The sequence below is a fragment of the Megalobrama amblycephala genome, linkage group LG21 (assembly GCF_018812025.1).
Source record: "Megalobrama amblycephala isolate DHTTF-2021 linkage group LG21, ASM1881202v1, whole genome shotgun sequence".
Lineage (NCBI taxonomy): Eukaryota > Metazoa > Chordata > Actinopteri > Cypriniformes > Xenocyprididae > Megalobrama > Megalobrama amblycephala.
Genome location: NC_063064.1, coordinates 31,040,286 through 31,048,928, shown reverse-complemented (window position 1 = coordinate 31,048,928; position 8,643 = coordinate 31,040,286). Strand labels below are relative to the sequence as shown.

Below are 8,643 nucleotides of genomic sequence, written 5' to 3'. Positions count from 1 at the left end.
TTGTGTACAATATTTTTTTTCAGGATTATTTGATGAATAGAAAGTTCAAAAGAACAGTGTTTATCTGAAATCTAATCTTTTGTAACATTATAAATGTCTTTACTGCCACTTTTGATTGATTTAATGCATCTTTGCTGAATAAAAGTATTCATTTCTTTAATTTCTTTTCAAAAAAATAAAAATAAAAATTCTTACTGACCCCAAACTTTTGAACGGTAGTGTATAATGCTACAGAAGCTTTGTATTTCAGATAAATGCTGTTCTTTTGAACTTTCTATTCATCAAGGAATCCTGAAAAAAAAAAAGTACACAACTGTTTTCAACATTGAAAATAATCATAAATGTTTCTTGAGCAGCAAATCAGCATTTTAGAATGATTTCTAAAGGATCATGTGACACTGAAGACTGGAGTAACGATGCTGAAAATTCAGCTTTGCATCACAGGAATAAATTACTTTGTCAAATATATTTAAATAGTACACAGTTATTTTAAATTGTAATAATATTTCACAATATTACTGTTTTTACTGTATTTTTAATTAAATAAATGTAGCCTTGGTGAGCAGACGAAACTTCTTTTAAAAACATTAAAAATCTTAGTGGTTCCAAACTTTTGGACTGTACTGTATATTTCATATAAGAATTTAAAATAGAATTTTTGTGCATTTTTTCATAACAATAAACGTAAAATTATTTTAAAATTCTTTTATGACAGTTTAAGTTGGAAATTTCATTTTCAGGTCTATGCTCAAAAAGTGAATACATGGTATATACCTACAGCGTAAATATAATTTAGTACCATAAAATCCCCTAAAAATACAAAATATTAAATAAAAACATAATTTCATTCACGGAGAGCATTAGAGGGTTAAATGAAACATTACTTTTTGTAAGAAAAGGAGCACTGAAACACATTTTGAACCGATTCATTGAATATAACTTTTATTTTTGTTATTTTATACTCTGGTTTGTCCCAGTTAAGAATCTGAGGCATTTAAGATATTTAAAGGAGCAATATTAAATAACTAAATGAATTTAAATAAATGATCAGATGATATCATTTCTAAAATATTTTTCTTTCTCATTAAATATTACATTCAAAGACATCACGAAGACTAGTTGCACTCTTCTTTTCTCCCCTATTGTGCCATATATCTGAGTAAATTGGCTTCTCAAACAAGAACAAATGTAGGGCGGGGCTTGATTTTGTCTGTGGGGAATTGATTGGATGGTTGTGGTTTGCTATTGGTGGATCTCATGTGAGTGACAGGTTGCCCCGCCCTCATCCTCAGAGAAGAGAGGAGATGCTGCAAGAGGGAGGAGAAGATATTCTGATTCAAGATTACCAGAAACATGAATTTAAATGATAATTTATTTATTTATTTACTTAAAAACAATAATGAAGTGCGTGGATAAATCATTTCGAATAAATACTGCAATACTATGATTTCATGCTGACTTTAATTATGCCTTTCAAAGTAGCTGTTCTAGAGCAGATGACGTCTACAGTAGGTTTAGTCAATATTGAGAGGCAAAAGAACACAAACCAATTTTAACCGAGACTCCAGAACTCATTCGGAGCACTGAACACGCTAACTAACCCACACACGCTGACCTAAATCCACTAAACTCTCTCTCTCCACTCAGATCTGATGCTGTTTGTCTGCGTGGCTGATGGGATACGAGGGATCGGGTGAGGAGTGTCGCCCCGGGGCCGTCCTGCAGCGAGCCGAAACACTTCCAGACAGAGCTTGGCATATAAACGGCGTGTGCATGAGCGGGAGAGAGATAGAAGGAGAATCGTTTGGGGCAGAAAAAGCTCGTCCGCTTCGCCAAATGTTCCCGGGACAGACTGACACACTTTAGAGCGATGCACAGAGGAAATGGGGCGGCGGAGACGCACGTGTGTGGAGGTCTGGAGACGACTGCGAATCTAGGCCACTGCCAATCAAGCATCTTCAGATAAACCTAACCTTTCTCTCGCCTTTCCCTGCTCCACCTGCGGCTACATATTTATGTGTTTTATTAGATTCTCATCTGATTATTATTCATTTGAACACCAGATGCCCAGACAGGGCTCTCAGAGAGGAACTTTATGATGCCGTATCACAGCTGCTGCAATTAAACGTCCGCAAGGTCGGCAGAACCTTCTAGAGTTTGAGCGGTTTATGCATGCAATCAAAACGATATAAAACCGTAACGTGCATCCAATCAGGCCGTCGTCAGAACGTTATGAAAGTCAACAAATAATCAGAGCAGCAGTGTCTGATGGGTAAGAAGTGTATAGGTGGGACGAGTAGTGATCTCTTTCTGCCGCTCGTTCACTAGATAATGATGGAACGCAGTTGAGAGAACTGACAGACTCGCTGATTCTGCTGTTGAACTTTTCGTTTCAGTGTCAGAATAGTTCTGCTGCCGGTCTGCTAAATGACAGCTGACGCCATTAACCATCCTCTCCCAGCCGTTCAGTGACAAACGAGAAGCTGAATCTGCGTTCGGAAGAGGACAGAATGACAGAGAATCGCGGCGGAGCGTGTCAGGAAGAGAGCGCGATGCTCTCGTGTGAAGGATCAGTCAGGTGAAGTTTGTTGGCGTCTCTGAAATATCTTCATCACTGGCTCTAGCTACACCATTATGTGGGAGAAAAACATCCATTCATGTTTATTGCAGTAATATAGAGCAAACATCTCCTGATCTTCTAGCAGCTGTTTTTTTCTGTTGTTTGGAGGCTCTTCTTTTTTGTTTTTAAATTCCATAATGTCACTGGTCATTGGTCACATGACATTTGCAACTCAGCTGATTGGCTCTTAAAAGCGTGATCATAAGTCACACTTGGCTTTGAACATGCAAAATGTGAAAGAAACATTCAGTGAAACGTGAAACTTCTTCATCTGAGCTTCATATGTGTCCAGTCTTTAGAGTATGAATGGAAGTCAGTGGGAATGCTCACGTTTGGCTCTCTCCAGGTCTCGCTCATTTCATAGCGTGACGACTCTAAGCCGTTTTCTCTGAAGTCTCCTCCTTGCTATTCTCATCATTACTCCTCGTCCTTGCGCTGCGGTTCCAGAGGACTGAGGAACGCTGGGCCATCTGCATTAATTACGTGTGAGCGCTTGATGACTCACATGGGACTCGCCATCATCCCATGACATCACAACAATGCCTTGATTGGCTAACTCGATGTTTAATTGACGTTTGATATGCAGGGCAGCAGTAACCGGCTAATGATGCTGACACCCTCGTCTATCATGTGGTATTATTTCTAAGGCATTGTGGGATCCACGGCTTTATCCTGCATGTTTGTGAGTAATGCTTCCCAATGCCAGGAGCTCATATCTCACATGTTTGAGCCTTTGTGGTTTTTACCAATAATCTCCCAGTTGGCTTCATTTAGATGAGTAGTGATCAGTTCAAGTGAACGTAAAGCTTGGCTCACATCACCAGTGAAAACCTCAGCAGAACTCAAGTCCAATGTTGAGACGTTGAGCAATAGCGTCAATGGCCAATACTGAGCAAACACACACCGTTTGATCAAACAGCAGTAGTAATAATGAAAATAATAATAATGGATCGTAGATTTGTAGTCTGACTGGTGTTTTTTTTCAAATGGCAAAGGCTGAGCTGTTGTAAATGACAGCATGTATTTAAACAAAGTGTGATTAGGGCAAATAGTGATATATTCTGTTTGTACCAAGTAAAAAAGCAACAAATAAAAATTGCATACAGTTATAGATGCTGTTCAGTGATGTGCTGTTTGTAAAATATCTGCACAGATGGACAGAGTCAGTGAAAACAGAGCTGACCATGTGCACTCAGTACAAACAGGCTCTGCCTTTTTATAAATACCCTTTAGGAGCAAATCTGAAATGTCTGCATGCTGTTCAACAGTGTAAGAGCTTCTGTTCGGGCTGATGCCTCGTCATGACACATGAAGTGGACAGAAATGTCCTCCAAACCACATGTTAAATACACGAGTAATTAGGACTTACAATGTGGGCTTGTTAAAGGAGTCACGTCATGAGAAATTATTTGTCTATAAGAGGTCTTTGTACAATTAAAACATCCTGCAAGTTTCAGAGCTTAAAAACACCCTCCTCTTTATAAACGCAACATTTTTAATCAAGCTCCAAATACGGCGAGTTTGGATATTGCGGGATTTAAGACGTCACATGGTAAAATATATTTGCATATGACTGCTTCCAGAGCATGACATCGATGAATAGTTATATATCATTGCACCATAGGCCCCGCCCACTGTTATCATAGGCCCCGCCCACTGGCGTTCAGTTGCTCAAAGGCTGACAACGGCTTACACTGGATGTGAGCGTCGCGTCTCTTCAAAAGCGAACAGAAGCCGTTATAATGACTGATGCTGTCTACACTGATACAGTATACAGATGCACTTCTGACACACTCCACACACTTGAGTCTGTCGACAACAGGAAATATGGAAGAATAATGTTCGTTTTGACAGCCTTGTGTCTCTCTACAGACTTCAGAAGGATCCCAGCGTTGGAAAAAAATGAAGGCTTATTTTAATGGCGTCTGGGATTGCAACAAAGTATTATATGTTTGTTCGGAGCATTTTATTTTGTAAATGAGGCACAGTGTAATGGAGAGTTTGCAAAGAAACTTAATCTTTAAAATAATCGTTAAAATAATTGTTATTTATAATAAATAAAATAATCGTTTTTCCATTTTTCCAAAAAACTTTATTAGCATTATAAGTGAAAATATTTACATAATAAAAAAATCTATGTCATGACCCATTTAACAAAAGGAACATATTCACTTTGCTATTCACCAGAATTACCAATTAATAAGGCTATACATTATTAAATAATGTAAGAATATTTTGATGCCAGTTCTTCACTGTCTGAGGACTGAATGCTGATGACGGGAAAGCTGACTAAAGGAATTCAGTGGAAACTTTCCTGCTGGTGTTTGTCGCTCCAGGCGTGTAAAATCAAGACCTCAGGCTTTCTACAGGGAACTCTATAACTGCTGAACTGAAATGTAATTTGGGTCTACAGTAAATGAATCCATACTGCCGGATTCTTCAGCGTTCAGTCATACACGGGGCTCTATAGTAAATCGGTTCACAGTGCAAACATAGATAGGGATTTAATTTTCCCAAAGCACAAAAAGCAGTCACCAGTTAAATGTGAGATCATTCACAATGGAATAAAACAGAACGGAATAGAAATTTAAGAGAATTGGTAATCTGGAACTTGTCCTGGTTTCTGTCGCCTCCTAAAACAACCTTCTGAGCAAACATCTCCAATGTTAATCAGAACGGATCTCAAATATATGAAGATTCATGCTGTGGCTTCTGGACATGCACATTATGATTTGAGTGTCAAAAAGAGGAAATAACCATTAGTCTCAGTATTATAATTGTTCTCTGTCATAGAATCCATGAAATGCTACCGACGGGTCAGACACTGTTAGAAGAATCCAGTGAGGTGTTCATCAAGGTAAGACTCACACTGAAACTCACAGTGATAACTAGCTGATTTTCTGTTGGTTTGTTTGTTTGTTTGAACCTGAAGACAACTACGTCTGATTCTGCTAATCAAGCCTTCTCAACTCTAACTCAAGCAAAGCTTCACTTGAAAAGCAGCACTCGTCCTCGAGCTCTCTGACTCCACTCTTGCCTTCGCTGTTGAAGTGGATGATTCGATAATGACACAGGCTATCAGTGGCTGTTTGTCCTGTAGGTTTGTGCTCATGACAGTCATTCAGCACTATAGAGACAGAGCTGGTGTCCCACTGGTGCTGATCAGGGCTGACACGGGTTAGTTAGTTGGATGGATGGGTGACCTCCTTGGGAAAACTACATCCGCTGGAAGAGTAAGAGTGAGTCCAGCAGGGGGCGCTCATCCTGTGGTCTGTAGAAAGACTCTGAGCTGATCTCTGACCACATTTACCCATCAGCCTCTATCAATCATCCATATACACAGATTGGCCGAGTCTCTTTCTGCTCTCCACCAGCCGGCTGTTCTGGAGCTCAATGGCACACAAGTTGATTTACTGAAATATTGCCAGTAATTATAGTTAATCTAATAGCTTTGCTATTGGCCATGATTTTTCTGCCCAACATTCCCTACACTGTAAAAAATCTTTCTGATTTTTGTCATCTGAACTTAATTTACAGGATATATCCAATTGATTTGTCAAATGTATTCGAACTGACAAAATTAAAAAGGTTATCTCAACTTTTGGGAGCAAGTAAATTCAAAAAAGCCCATGCAAAAAATAAAAAAAGATTAAAATTTATAAACTTTAATCTATAAAGTTGAGATTTATTTGCAGTGTACTGGCACAGTGAATTAGTAAAATTTTGAAGTAGAAAGACTGAAATAGTATTTTCTTGTAAAACATGCTCCAAAAATGTTCATCATTAATCTAATCCAGTTTTATTTACAACATCGAATTTTTTTTTTTTTTTACAGAGTAATACTACTGGCTCACTTCATACACAGAAAACAAGATGATTTAGGATTTACTTTGAAACAATTTTTCACTCAGAAATAGCTTTCAAATTTTACAAATAATTACAATTAAATGGTAAGTAACGCACTGAATTTGAGTATTTTTTTAAGTAAAACTACTTAAAATAGTATTTTCTTGTAAATTGTAAGCCAATAGAGGATATGCATTGGCGTCACTTTCCCGCCAGAACACGCTCCCTTAGCCGCACTGAGTGGAAAAAGAGCTGCTGCATGATGGGATTTAATAGAGGAAAATGCAAAAACGCAAGTAAAACAAACAATTACACTAAAGGTTGGGCTCGATAGTGTTCCTTACAACTTGTCAAAGAAACCTAATCCATGGATATTGACATAGTGTTTCCTGACATTTAGATGTGTCTGATTTCGACGCTGGGGAAATACATAATGCAAATCTGCCCGTGAACGTTTGTGCGCGCAGCCATCTTTACAATTTCCGTTTTTGCGGTAGCCCTGCATATTTCTATGGCATCGCTGTCAAAGAATAATTAGCTGGTGAAGTGGATTTACTTAATGTATGAGTTAACAAATGTTATCATGAGCATTGTAATGTTTAAAGCAGATGTCTTAACAAATGTCAGTAGACCAGAAAAATTTTAAAACGAGCAGCTCATTCATAAATAAGATCGCTGTGGAATTAAAAACCGGAAGTCAAAAGACAACGAGCGCAGCACTGAAAAGGGGCGGGGCTACATGAGATCTAAATCTGGGTGATCACTTATATATCGTCCAGCCATAAAACTTGTACAGTTTTTGTCAGTGTTTATTTAAAAAACCCAATTGTGCAGAATATAAGATGGTAAATGTTTAATTGATGAATTGCCAATATAACATATAGGGTTTGATTTTACCTCAGAATCTAACATTTTGACACAAAATCATAGCTGCAGATCCACATTTCCCTGCCTGGAGTCCAGTTGTTTCTGTACGATCTATTTGCTTCTCTTTTCTGTAGCTTTCAGCAGTATGTAAAAATAAATCTCAGATTTCTTGTCAAATCTAACTGTAAATTCAATTGCAAAGCTTATTCCCATTTTGGATGTGTTTTATGTGTTTTTCGCAGCATTCACGCTGAAAACCAATGCTGCCTCTCAGTCTTTTTGCCACTCAGTGGGCGTGACCACAATCACAGCGGCTGACGGTGACATCACGTGCGGTCTGCTAAGTAGCTAAAACTGGTAGCTAAATGTCAGTAGATGACATCATAATGGCAAATTGAAAAAAGCCTCAAAAGGGTGGAGAAGTCACTAGATCTAGTGACAAAATCCCTAAACTGGCAACACTGCCGACGAGCAGGGAGGGGGCCAGAGCAAATTACAGTGTCTGACATCATACTTGCGAGTTCACACACCTCTTTAATATTAATTTTAGTGATCTCCGATGAAGCCGAACATCATTCGTTTAAATACAATGTATTTAAACTAATGTTCTGTCATTCATCTCAATTTAAAAGACCTCCAATTCACCTGCCTTCACTCTGAGTTTGTAGCCTATTTAATATGCAAATTGGTATGCATTTTTATTGTGTCTTTGTAAAGTTTTTCTTGTCCAAGTGGCTCAAATTAAAAACCAAACACACAAAGCTGGTTTTTCTGTGGTTGTTTGGTTTGAAATGATGGAACAGCACCAATGTCAATCAATTTCTCTGCAATCAAAGCCGCATTTGTCTGTCTTTCCATTTATTACGGAGTCACGTTTGTCCCGCGACTCTGACACGGAGAGGACAGAGGAGCCACTCAGGCTCTGAGGGCTCTTTTCTTCGGTGTCGAAGCCCTTCATCGAAATTCCCCTCACAGAGAGGCGCTTTAGAGGCCACAGCTCTGACGGGCCCACGGAGGAATCAAACAAGAGCCATTCATGAGCCTCACGTTCCACACACACCGGGAACATCCCAATCCAGCCGCGGAACGAAGGACCTATGTAAAGTCTCTCAAAATCGGATGATGTCAGTGTGGAGGATTATGCATAACTGGGCCAAATCCAATAAAAATGTCAGTTCTGTTGTTCAAATTATAAACACGAACTTACAATGTTCTGGTGTGTCCTGTTGATGTGTGTGTGTGTGTGTGTGTGTGTGTGTGTGTGTGTCCCTCACCTGCATTATGGCTGCTGGAATCAGAAGATCTTCTCC

The 8,643-nt window shown here is 38.8% G+C and overlaps 1 protein-coding gene across 1 annotated transcript in view; it reads left to right on the top strand.

The window, feature by feature from the left end:
• The first annotated feature begins 4,792 nt into the window (after nucleotides 1-4,792).
• Nucleotides 4,793-8,643, top strand: part of il1rapl1b (interleukin 1 receptor accessory protein-like 1b) — a 142,578-nt gene continuing 138,727 nt past the window's right edge. The window contains exon 1 of the mRNA XM_048172702.1: nucleotides 4,793-5,477. The gene's annotated coding sequence lies outside the window, so the exon portion shown is untranslated. The remainder of the gene's footprint in view (nucleotides 5,478-8,643) is intronic.